Source organism: Tamandua tetradactyla, chromosome 22 (genome assembly GCF_023851605.1).
Source record: "Tamandua tetradactyla isolate mTamTet1 chromosome 22, mTamTet1.pri, whole genome shotgun sequence".
Classification (NCBI taxonomy): Eukaryota; Metazoa; Chordata; class Mammalia; order Pilosa; family Myrmecophagidae; genus Tamandua; species Tamandua tetradactyla.
The window spans coordinates 13,644,079-13,657,625 of record NC_135348.1 but is presented as its reverse complement, the minus strand read 5'-3'; the positions used below and the strand labels follow the sequence as shown (position 1 = coordinate 13,657,625).

The following is a 13,547-nucleotide window of genomic DNA, read 5'->3' as shown; positions in this document are numbered from 1 at the left end:
CATAGTAGCAGGATTGCTGGTTCACATGGCAATTCTATACTTAGCTTCCTGAAGAATGGCAAAGCTGTCTTCCACAGCAGCTGCACCATTCTACATTCCCACCACCAATAAATAAGTCTTCCTATTTCTCCACGTTCACTCCAACACACCTGTAGTTTTTGTTTTTGTTTTATTATTGGTCAGTCTAGTAGGTGGAAAGTGATATCTCATTATGGTTTTGATTTTCATTTCCCCAGTAACTAATGGTTTTGAGCATCTTTTCATGTCTTTTTTAGCTATTTGTATTTCCTCTTTGGAAAAGTGACTATTCAGGTCTTTTGCCCATTTTTTAATTGGGATATTTATCTTTTTATTGAGTTGTTGGAATTCTTTACGTATTTGGGGATATTAAACCCTTATATGATATGTGATTTCCAAATATTTTCTCCATTGAGTAGGCTTCCTTTTCACTTTCTTGAGAAAGTCCTTTGAAGCTCAAAAGTGTTCAGTTTTGAATATGCCTCATTTGTCTGTATCTTCTTTCGTTGCTTGTACTTTTATGTCTCATTTATCTATACCTTCTTTCATTGCTTGTTCTTCAGGTATAAGCTCTAAGAAACCGCCTCCTACAACCAGATCTTGAAGATGTTTCCCTACCTTCGCTTCTGGAAGTTTTAAGGTCCCAGCTGTTATATTTAGGATTTTGATCCATTTTGAGTTCATTTTTGTATAAGATGTGAGATAGGGGTCCTTTTTCGTTCTTTTGGATATAGCTATCCAGTTTCCCAGCACCATTTATTGATGAAACTGTTCTGTCCCAATTGAGTGTCTTTGGCAATCTTGTCAAAAATCAATGGATCATAGATATGAGAGTCTATTCTAAGCTCTCAATTCTACTCTATTGATCAATATGTCTATCTTTATGCCAGTACTATGCTGTTGTGATCATTGTAGCTTTGTAACATCCTGTAAAGTCAGGAAATGTGAATACTCCCACTTCGTTTTTCTTTCTCAAGAAGTTTTCATCTCTTAGGGGAGACTTGCCCTTCCAAATAAATTTGATAGTTGACTTTTCCATTTCTGCAAAGCAGACTGTTGGATTTTTTATTGGGATTTCATTGAATCTGTAAATCAATTTTGGTAGAATTGGCATCTTAACCATATTTAGTCTTCCAATCCATGAACACAGAATTTCCTTCCATTTACCTAGATCTTTGGTTTCTTTTAGCAATGGTTTATAGTTTTCTGTGTATAGGTTCTTTACATCCTTGGTTAAATTTATTCCTAGATATTTCATTCTTTTAGTTTCTATTGTCAATGGATTTTTCCTTGATTTTCTCCTCAGATTGCTCAATGCTACTGTATAAAAATACCACTGATTTTTTGCCTTTGGATCTTGTATCCTGCCACTTTGCTGCACTTATTTATTAGCTCTAGCAGCTTTGATTGTAGATTTTTTTTTTAAACTTTTGCTATATAAGATCATGTCTGAAAATAGTGAAAGTTTTATTTTTTCCTTTCCAATTTGGAAGCTTTTTATTTCTTTCTCTTGCCTAATTGCTCTAGCTATCATTTCTAGCCCGATGTTGAATAACAGTGGTTAACAGTGGGGATCCTTGTCTTGTTCCAGATCTTAGAGGGAAAGCTTTCAGTCTTTCACCATTGAGGATGATGTTAGTTGTGGGTTTTTCATATATGCCCTTTATCATGTTGAGGAAGCTGTTATTCCTATCTTTTGAAGTGTTTTTACTAAGAAAGGATGCTAGATTTTGTCAAGTGCCTTTCTATGTCAGTTGAGATGATCATGTGGTTTTCTCCCTTCAGTTTGTTAATGTAATGTGATTACATTAATTGATTTTCTTATGGTGGAGCGCTCTGGGACAAAACCCACCTGATTATGGTGTATAATTCTTTTAATGTGCTGTTGGATTCACGCTAGCATTATTTGAGTATTTTTGCAACAATATTCAATAGAGAAATTGGTCTGTACTTTTCTTGTAGAATCCTTTGTCTGGCTTTGGTATTACAATTATGTTGATTTAATTGAATGAGTTAAGTAATGTCCCTCCTCTTCAATTTTTTTTGGAAGAGTTCAATCAGGATTGGTATTAATTCTTCTTGAAATGATCAGTAGAATTCACCTGTGAAGCCATCTGGTCTTGGGATTTTATTTGTTGGGAAGTTTTTGATGACTATTTCAGTCTCTTTACTTGTGATTGATTTGTTGAGATTTTTCTGTTTCTTCTAGAATCAGTGGAGTTTGTTTGTGTGTTTCTTGGAATTTGTTCATTTTGTGTAAGTTATCTAATTTGTTGGCATACAGTTATGCATAGCATCATTTGTGATTTTTTTTATTTCTGTGGGATCAGTAGTAATATCCCTCTTCTCATCTCTGATTTTACTTATTTGATCTTCTCTCTTTTTTCTTTGTCAGTCTAGCTAAGCATTCGTCAATTTTGTTAATTTTCTCAAAGAGCCAATTTTTGGTTCTGTTAATTCTATTATTTTTTATTCCCAATTTAATTTATTCTGCTCTAATTTTTGTTATTTATTTCTTTCTGCTTGCTTTGGGGTTAGTTTGCTGTTATTTTTTTAGTTCCTCCAGGTGTGCAGTTAGAGCTGTGATTTTACCCTTTCTTCTTTTTTAATGTTGGTATTTAAGGCCATAAATTTCCTTGTCATCACTGCCTTTGTTGCATCCCATGAGTTTTGATATGTTGTGTTCTTGTTTTCATTCATCTCGAGTTATTTACTGATTTCTCTTGCAATTTCTTCTTTAACCCACTGATTGTTTAGAAGTGTGTCGCTTAACTTCTATATATTTGTGACTTTTCCAGTTCTCCACTTGTTATTGATTTCCATCTTCTTTCCATTATGATTAGAGAAATTACTTTGTATAATTTCAGTCTTCTAAAATGTGTTGCAACCTCTTTTAGGCCCCAACATGTGGTCTATCCTGGAGAATGGTCCATGAGAACTTGAGAAGAATGTATATCCTACTATTTTGGGGTGCAATATTCTATAAATGTTAGGTTCAGTTAATTTGTCATATTATTCATGTTCTCTGTTTCCTTATTGAACATCTATATAGATGTTCTACCTATTAATGAGAGCAGTACAGAAGTCTCCAGCTATTATGTACAGATGTCTGTTACTCCCCTTCAGTGTTGCCAGTTGTTTGCCTCATGTATTTTGTGGCGCCCTGGTTAGGGGGTATAAAATATTTATGATTGTTATTTCTTCTCGGTGGATTACCACTTTTATTAATATATAATGTTCTTTTTTGTCCCTTTTAACAGTTTGGTATTTAAAGACTATTTTGTATGATATTAAAATAGTTCTTGTCTGGTTATTGTTTGCATGGAATATCTTTATCTCATCTTTTTATGTGTCTGTGGTTCTAATATGAGTCTCTTATAGACAGCATATTGATGGATCATGTATTTTTTTTTTTATCTAGCCTGCCAATCTGTGTCCTTTTCTTGGAGAGTTTAATCCATTAACATTCAATGTTATTTTCAGAAAGGCAATTCTTACTTACTTCAACCATTTTATCCTTTGGCTTTTATATATCATATCTTATTTTTCTCTCTTTCTCTCACGCTCTCTTTTTTTTTATATAATTTTAGTTGCCCTTACTGAAATTCTTCATTTCTACACTGTAATCCAAACCTCTCTCTTTGTTTCTTTTCCTTTCAGCCTGTAGCCTCCCTTTAGTATTTTCTTGTAGATCAGGTCTTTTGTCCACAAACTCTCAGTTTCTGTTTATCTGTGAATATTTTAAACTCTTCCTCATTTTGGAAGATTGGTTTTTCTGGATAAAGAATTATTGGCTGGCAGTTTTTCTTTTTCAGCACCTTTTCTTTTTCAGCAACTATATCATACTACTGCCTTCTCAACTCCATGATTTCCAATGAGAAATTGGAATTTAGTCTTATCATGCATCCCTCGTACGTGATGAATCATTTTTCTCTTGATGCTTTCAGAATCCTCTGTCTTTGGCATTTGCCATTTTTATTCGTATGTGTCTTGGAGGATGCCTATTAGGATTTATTCTGTTTGGAGTACACTGCTGTCCATGAGTATGTACTTTTGTGTCTTCTATAAAATTTGGGTTGGCCATTATTTCCTCAAATATTCTTTCTGTCTCTTTTCCCCTCTATGCTCCTTCTAGGATACCCGTGATTGTATATTTGCACGCTTTATGCTCTCCTTCAATTCCCTGAGATCCTGCTCCATGTTTTCCAATCTCTTCTCTGCCCTTTCTTTTTCCTGTAATATTTCAGATGTCCTATCCTGTAGTTCGCTGATCCTTTCTTCTGCCTCTTCAAATCTGCTGTTGTAAGCCTCTAATGTATTATATATCTCTCTTCTATTGTGCTTTTCATTCCCATAAGTTATTTTTTGCAGGTTTTCAAGTTCTTCTTTATGCTTACCCTCTGTGTTCCTAATATCCGTCATCTCTTTTCTGTATTTTTCTTCATCTCCTTGAATTGTTTTAGGAGATTTGTTTGAACATCACTGATTAGTTATTTCAAATCCTGTGTCTTGTCTGAAGTTTTAGTTTGTTCCTTTGACTAAATCATATCTCACTGTTTCTTAGTATGGCTTGTAGTTTTTGCTGTGCCTAGGCATCTGGTTTTCTGTGTGAGTTTACTCTGGGGGTCAGTTTCTCTCATTTACCTGTGGTTTTCTTGTTGACTGGCTTTGTGTTAAAGATCTTCTTTGACACTTGTCTTAGGCCTTTAGAATAGCTCATGTTTAACTGATCAGAATTTTTTCAGCTCTTATTCATCCTATTCTTGCCCTGGATATATGATATGATTTTTGAGATTGCACTATTTGTGCAATTATCTCACCCCCAGGAGAAAGCCTCATTCCCCCATTCCTCCTCCAGGAATGTTGATCTCTTCTGGGTTTTTTTTTGATGCTATATGTTTTTAACACTCCGTTCATTATCTCTAGCTGCTTTTACCTACAGGGCTAATTCTAGGGGGAGGGACCCCTGGAAAGGACATTCTCAAGTCATTTTTTTCCAGCCAAAACAGGCCCAGGTACCCACAGAGGGGTTGCTCAGCTCTGACGTGCCTGAGGGAGGAGAAACCCAATAGGACCCCAGTTTTCTGCCTCCCCAATTCTGTGCTTCGTGGAATGCCCAGTAGATGGCAGTCTTCCACAAACTATTCTCTGCAATCCTAAAGCGGTATTGTGCCTTTCTCAACTGATTCTGCCCCTTCTGGGCATGGGGTTGAGACAGACATTACCAGCTGCTTTTGGCCAGGGCAGGTTGAAACTATTGCTCAGATCCCCAGACCCTGGAATCTGAATTCTGTAACCAATAGCTGCAAACTGTGCAGGGCCAAGTCCCTCCCTTTTGAGGGGGAAGAGTCACTCTTTAGCAACCTGTTCCCCACTGCCCTGAGAAGTTACAGTGTCTCTCAATTAGCCCCAGGGGTGGGGTTGGAATGGAGGCTGCCAGCTGCGTTGTCCTGGGTAGGTTGACTCTGTAGCTGGTCTGGGAGCTCAAATCCAGCACTCCAAATTCGCTAATCAAAAGCTGCAGGCAGTGCCCAGTCTTGCCTGTCCCCTACCTTTTCTTGGGGAAGAGCCACCCTTCAGCAACCTGGTCCCCACTGCCTTATGTGGTTACTACATCTGCCCCACTTCATATGGTTGAAACAGAGTCTGCTGGCTGCTTTCTGTCCTGAATAGGCTGTAAATTTAGCTGTCCCAGAGCTAGCACCCAGCAGCTTGAATTTGCTAATCAGAAGCTGCAATATCCCCACCCCAAGCCCGTTCCTGGGAGAGAGTGCCTCTATTTCCACCCAGCAAGTGGCTCCTGAGGCATCCTGCCCTGCCAGTGGGGGATAGGCACCAGCCTCCACAGAATAGAGCTCTCCTCATAGAGCTTCACCTAAGTTTATCCGTCTCTTCGTTCTGCCCTTTCCTGGATGGTATGCAGTATTCTTCTGGTCTCCAGAATCCCCCAAGGAGTTGTTTCAGACAGTTTCAGGCTGTTTACTAGCTGCCTTGGAGGACAAACTGAATCCTAGAACCCCCTATTCTGCCACATTGGAATCTATAATACGTTTTAATATCTGTTGGGGGTAGTCCTCCCCCAAAGCTCTTTCTTTTCAGAGTTTTCCTAGTAATTCTATCATGCTTATTTTTATCTAAGAACTTTACTTTCAACTTTTCTAATTCCAGAAAAAAATTTTGGTAGTTTTTTTTTTAAGATTGTATTAAATTTATAAATTAGGGAGAACTGATATCTTTTAAAAAAATTGCTATTAATAAAACCAATCAACATACAACAGGAACGTTCTTTTTTCATTACATAGTTGTATATTCATCATCATAATTTCTTAGAACATTTGCATCAATTCAGAAAGAAATAAAAAGAAAAGAGAAAAAAATTCACATATACCTTATTCCTTACCCTTCCCTTTCATTGATCACTAGAATTTCAATCTACTAGATTTATTTTAACATTTGTTCCCCCGATTATTTATTTATTTTTAATCCATATGTTTTACTCATCTGTCCATAAGGTAGATAAAGAAGCATCAGACACAAAATTTTCACAATCACACAGCCACATTGCGAAAGCTATATCATTATATAATCATCTTCAAGAAACATGGCTACTGGAACACAGCTCTACATTTTCAGGCAGTTCCCTCCAGCCTCTCTGTTACCTCTTAATTAAAAAGGGGATATCTATTTAATGCGCAAGAATAACCTCCAGGATAACTTCTCAACTCTGGAATCTCTCAGCCATTGACGCTTTATTTTGTCTCATTTCTCTCTTCCCCCTTTTTGGTCGAGAAGGTTTTCTCTATCCCTTGGTGCTGAGTCCCAGCTCATTCTAGGATTTCTGTTCCGCATTGCCAGGAAAGTCCACACCTCTGGGAGTCATTTCCCACGTAGAGAGGGGGAGGGCAGTGAGTTTGCCTGTTGTGTTGGCTGAGAGACAGAGGCCACATCTGAGCAGCAGAAGAGGTTCTCTTGGGGGTGACTCTTAGGCCTAATTTTAAGTAGGCTTAGCCTATCCTTTTCAGGGTTAAGTTTCATATGAACAAACCCCAAGACTGGGGACTCAGCCTATTGATTTGGTTGTCCCCACTGCTTGTGAGAATATCAAGACTTCTCCACTTGGGGAAGCTGAATTTTCCCCCTTTCTCACCATTCCCCAAGGGGACATTGCAAATATTTTTTTATTCACTGTTCAAATCCATCTAGGATTTATCGAGGCATCACTCTGGACAAACCTACAAAATCTCATGACCTACTCAAGGTTCTATGTATGTATGGTGTTCAGTTAAGCTGTCCACATAAGTTATATTAGGAAATGCACTAGTCGAAATACAAAGTTTGTACCAAATAGACATTTTTTGCTTTAGTCTCACACATAAAGTTTTAAAATATTAATTACCATCTATTTCCAATACCCTGCATTATTGACAATCCTTTGTTCTTCCTCATGCAAAACATTTTAACATTTGTACATTTAGTCACTATCATTATACACTCTATGCATTCCTAGATTATACCATCTCAGTCTTTATCATATATCCTTCCTTCTGATTTCATTTGTGCCCCCAGGCCTCCTCCCTCTATCATTCTCATATTCAGCTTCATTCAGTGGAGAACTGATATAAAGCACAAGGGGTACCTTTCTATGTGTTTGGGTCTACTTTTGTGTCATTCCAATGGTTTGCATTTTCTTCATATGAATTTTTCACATTTCTTCTTAGGTGTATTCTTAAGTATTTTATCTTTTTTCGGTTGCCTTTGTAAATGCAGTTTTCTGGTCAATTTTATCTTCTAACTGGTTATTTTTTTTATGTATCTGAAGGCTATTAATTTTATATCCTGCTACGTTGCTTAATTCTTTTGTTAAAATTCATTTTATAATTAATTTGCTGGAATTTTCAGGTGTACTCTCGTATCATCTTCAAATATACATAGCTTTAATTCTTGTTTTCCAATTCTTATGCTTCTAATTGTTTCCTTTTGTCATCTTGCATTGGCTAATACTACCCATAAAGCTACAGTGGACTTAGTGGCCATCCTTGCCTTGCTCCTGACTTTAGTAGTAATTCATTTAAGATATTTCTGCATTAAGTAAAATGCTGACTTCTTATAAAATCCAATTTACAATAATAAGTATTTATCAAGTACTATTTTCTCAGGAATTTTTATAAGGAATGATTCTTAAATTTTTTTTTTTGTAACATGGGCAGGCACCGGGAATCGAACCTGGGTCTCTGGCATGGCAGGCAAGAACATTGCCTGCTGAGCCAACATCGCACTGCCTGGTTCTTAAATTTTTAAAAGGCTTTCTCAGTTTTATGGAAATAACTATATGCTCTTATCCTTAGATGTACTAATAAGTGAGTTATATCAATGTATTTCCTCACAGTCAATCATCCATACATTTCTGGCATAAAACTCACTTGGTCATGATGAATTATTTTCTTTATGTGGTTTGGAATCTTTTTTGCTAGTATTTTATCTAGAATTTCTGCAACAATAATCATATGTGATATTAGTCTATCTTTTTCTCTCTTTATGTTATCTTTACAGATTTGGATATCAGTGTTATACCTGCTTCATAAAAAGTTTTGGAAATTTTTCTTCATTTTCTGTACTCTGAAACAATTTATGTACCATTGGGTCTATGTGGTCTTTAAATGTACTCAACTGTATTTTTAAAACAAGAATAAAAATAAAATAAGATCATTCTGAACATATTTGTCAACAGCTGTTTTGTCTTTCATTTGAGACTATTGTTGGACATCTTTGCATGTCAGTCATACAGATTTATCTCATTTGTTTTACTTGCTATTGGTATTTCTTTGTAAAGATTTGCTGTATTTAATCAAGATGGATGGATATTTGGTTTGTTTCCTGTTTTGTGCTGTTTCAGGCAATGCTTTCAAAGAGTATTTTCCGAGCATATCTGTTTGCACTTCTGTGGGTGTTTTGAGGATCAATTCCTTGACAAAGAAAAAAGAATACCTACTAATGAAGAACTGATCCTCAAAAAGTAATATCAGAAATAAAAAGCAGAACTGAATTTGACAGAAAAGAAGATGAAAAGTGAGAACTTTAATAACTTTTAAAATTGCTTGTCCCATGGTCTTTCAGCAATTAACTCTAACTTTTTATTTAAATGTTTGTATAAAATAAAGCTGTGAATCTATTTTCAGAAACAGATTTGTAAAAACATACTGCTTTTTAGCTGAAATTTATAAATGAAAAAGAAAGGTTTGCAATGAATGTTCACATGTCTTTAAAGAAAATTGTTTTTGGTTTTTGAAAAGGTAAATCCCTAAGTTCTTTCTGAAAAACCTCTTTAAAATATACCTTACCAATACGGAGACTAGCTTTGATGCAGAAAGGGTGAGTTACTTTGCAAGACAGAACTTGGAAGCCATCATGTTTCTCATAAGATTTTGAAAAGTAACTAAGGGAACTTTTTACATATTTAAATTGAACAGACTTTTTTTTTTTTTTTGGTCTAGTTGTGGTTGATACTGTGTTTAATCAAACGTACCTCTTGCTTGCTTGCATGTGTTTCCTGTGTTGTGTGAACTCTGGGGACCCACACCTGACTGAGTTTAACTTGCTTAGTTTCCCTCCAAGGAGATTTGGTTTGATTCTTAGGTCAACCGGAACAAACATTTTAACTTTAAGTACCATAGTAAAATCAGTTTATATCAACAGGATTGAGTTGCTCATTAATTCATTAATTTTTTAAACGATAAATGCATTTCATCACAGATTTAGATGTTTAAACTCTCACACTCAGTTTTACAAGCTGTTGAGCACTGACAAATTACTTCTCCCACAGAACTATAACCACACATTCCCAGACAGTATAAATATATGGCTGAACCAACAGTAATGCCCATGACCATTTTATCAATTATGTAATAAAACAAATGATCAAGTATCCAGATATTAAGATACACAACTGAAAAAGGCATATAAAATATTAGATGACTGCTGAATTGATTAGCAGAAACCTAATTTTTTTTTTGCAAGAGAGGTTGGGAAGAGAAGGAAAAAAAATCACACGTCTAACAAAAATAATAGTTGGTAGAAAAACTTCCAATAGGTATGGAAAATATTACAAGAAGCTAAATAATTTTACAATTAAGAATTATTCATAACAGGGTGGGTCACGGTGGCTCAGCAGGCAAGAACGCTCTCCTGCCATGCCAGAGGACCCGGGTTCGATTCCCAGTGCCTGCCCATGTTAAAGAAAAAAAAAAAAAAGAGAAAGAATTATTCATAACAAATAGCATACCATGAAAGCATTTCTACTAAAAACTGTTTACTAAATTGAAGAGCATATTCTACATGTATCTGCACATGACAAAGAAGTTTTTTACTAAACATTTAATAGCCCTTCTCATTCATTTGGCAAGCCCTCTGGGTTAAGATGCATCCCAAAATGTAAACATTAAATTAACGGTAAGGCTTTTTTTCTGGAGACATTAAAGAAGTGTGTTTTTTTTTTTTGTACAATGCAAATTTTCAAAATGGAGGTTTCCTCTAAAGTCACAAAATGAGATTTACAGATAGACATTAAATAATCATCACCAAAGTTCAATGGTTGCACAAATCTGATGTATACTGGTATGAATGTGGGAGATGTAAACATAAATTGAGCAGGCAAATAACCATGCAGGCCCTACTTTCAATGTTTGAAATGACTGAAGGAATGAACCATATAAGGTCTAGAGTGTTTGTAGTTCCTGGGATTTTAAGTTCTGAATTATACTAAAAATACACAAGTATTGTGCTGGGTATTTTTGCATTTAATTAAATTTCTTATATATTGATAATATTTTGGCATGGGAATAGATTTAAAGAAGACATAAAATTGCATGATTTTAGGAAAGGTCAATTGTTTCAAATAATAGCACATTTTAAGTGCTGAGCAGCAAGAATCTTTTGCTAAGTGTCCAAATAGACTGATCGTAACCCAATATAGAGAATGCAATTCCGTCAAGCTTGTAGTGTGGTAAAACTGCTTTTCAATAAAAGGTTCCTTATAGAAGCTTCATTAGACCTATTCACCAACATGTTGGCTAATATGTACAACAAATTAGGTCCTCTCTCAAGTTACACTTCCAAAGTACTAATGATAAATGCATTTCATCACTGCTTTAGATGTTTAATCTCTCACACTAAGTTTTATTGAATGCAACAGTTGTCTCTGTGACCATTGGAATCTTTGTAGTGCAGCTGCATTTTAGGATAATAGTACTTCAGATACAAAATTTGCTTGCTGTTAAAAGTGCCACATGGCTTTTCTCTTATGAACTGTACTGCATCCTCATATTTCATTCCACCTGCAATCAACGCTAGGCCAACAAGCACTGGTACTCTCCCAAGACCTGCAACACAATGAATAGCAATACAGCAACCAGATTCTTCACAACACTTAATTTTTTTTTTTTGGTATGCTTTATGAAGGGGGTCATATTTAATTCTTTTTCTGTGTGAGTATCCTGTTATTGCAGCACCATTTGTTGAATTTTTGTTGGTTTGTCTCTGTCTGTTTGTTTCTTTCTTTCTAGGAAGTGCATAGGCCGGGAATCCAACCCGGGTCTCCCGCGTGGCAGGGGAGAATCCTACACTAAAGCTAAAGTACCTCAATGCTTAATTTTTCACAAGATTAACCAGTCATGTACAATTTGGTTAAACTATGATACGCCATCAGCAAAAGGCCAACAGAGAACAGGGATGCCTTCCTTCTCCACAAAAGCAATGCTGTAAGTAATTTCACATATTCTCACCATTGTGATAACTCCATACTTCTTAAGTTCCTCTAGAAATCTGCTTAAGCTTGCATTGGTTCGACAGTGTGTAATAAGAAATCTCATGTTCTTGTATCCACAGGAGCTGGGTGGTTCGTTGCAACCACATCAATTTAGTTTTAAAAAAAAAACAAAACACTCAGTAGGGTTAGGAAAGAATTAAAAATATTGACTACAGAAAAGATGTAAGGAAATTGAGTTCTACTTCAGTTTACCCCACTCAAAATTCTCAGTGCTTTCATTATGAAGTCCGGAGTAATGGGAGAGGCGGTGAACCTCCAAAGCAAAAGCAGTCATTCTCCAATCCAGCAATACACAGGCAATGCATATAAATGCCCTGAGGTTTGCCCATCCAAGTCTTGGAAACTGCTCTGTGGTGGATTTCAACTCAGCACTGCTGTGCTAGGTTAACCTCTCTCACCCGGGGCTTCTCGGTGGAGTAGGAATGAATTTCTTCAGTTCACTTTTCTGCACAGAACTCGTGCAATGCCTGGCAGTAATCTCCACTGCCTTTTGAAAACTGCAGAAATGTGTGGCCAAGGACGCCACAGAAAGGAATACTTGCCTCACTGAAGGCTGTGGCCTGAGCACACAGCTGATCCGAGGTGGCAGTGGCCCCCTTCCTGCCCCGCCCCGCCCCGCCCGGAGCTGCTCGCGCGGAGCCTGCAGCCGCCCCAAGCAAACAGGCGCCCCGATTTGCTTAACGGATAAAAATACACTATTTATAGTAACGCATCTCTTAATGAATCCAGAAAGATAATTTATTTTTTGTTGAGGTATATCAACAGTTGAGTAGCACAGCTTTGGGAGTAAAGTGCCTGGATATCAAAATTATTTTGCATAACCATAACCGACAGTGTAACCGGTAGCTTAGCTTCTCATACATGGACAGGACAAGCCCTGACATCCGTGTTATATGCAATGGTGGCAGTGTTTTAATAAGATGGTTTTAGAAAACGACGTCGGAGGGCGGGCCACGGTGGCGCGGTGGCAGAGTTCTTGCCTGCCATTCCGGTGCCTGCCCATGCAAAAAAACAAAACAAAACAAAAGTTGGAACTAAATATATTTTGGAAGGTCAGACGCCCATCTCCTAACTAAGCAGACACTCTCTGAGGGCACGTTGATTTTCTCATCTCTGTCGGTCCACAACACCTCACACAGTATTTGATGCAGAATTAGAATTCATAATTTTCAGCCCCAAGTGGACTTTCAGCCTTGCTCATCCGTGCGTTTACTTTTACTTAAATCATAATTGGCCTTATTCCAGAAAGTCTGCAAGGCAGCTGTTACTTTCAATCAGCTTTTCCCCTCAGCCACTACAACTATTTCAAACATTTCCCACTCTCCTCAAGCCCCCTCACCTCAACTCCACTTTCCTCAGTTTTCTCTCTATTTTTCATATTGTTTTTTAAAAGTCCTTTAGGCAAAAACTATCTTAATTTCCTAACCTCCCCACCTCCAGTTGTTTTCACACCTGTACTTCCTGTACAGGCAAACTTGTCACAGTCACCCATGACCCAACCCCCTCCTGATTGCTCCAAGACCTTCCTTTATTTTTCTCTTCCCTCCCCCATAGCCTCACTCTCTCCCCCTCTTCTTTCTTAACACATCTCCACAGTATTTCACTGGACTGTACTAACAGAGAGAACAAAATGCCATCCCTTCCCCTTATGTTCCAATACCATGGATTGTTGATGGGATCAGCTAAGTTGTACCTGTTATTCACATCC

At 37.0% G+C, this 13,547-nt stretch overlaps 1 pseudogene; it reads right to left on the bottom strand.

The window, feature by feature from the left end:
- Window positions 1-11,190: 11,190 nt before the first annotated feature.
- Window positions 11,191-13,331, bottom strand: LOC143665981 (protein tyrosine phosphatase type IVA 1-like; annotated as a pseudogene).
- Between the last annotated feature and the right edge of the window lie 216 nt (window positions 13,332-13,547).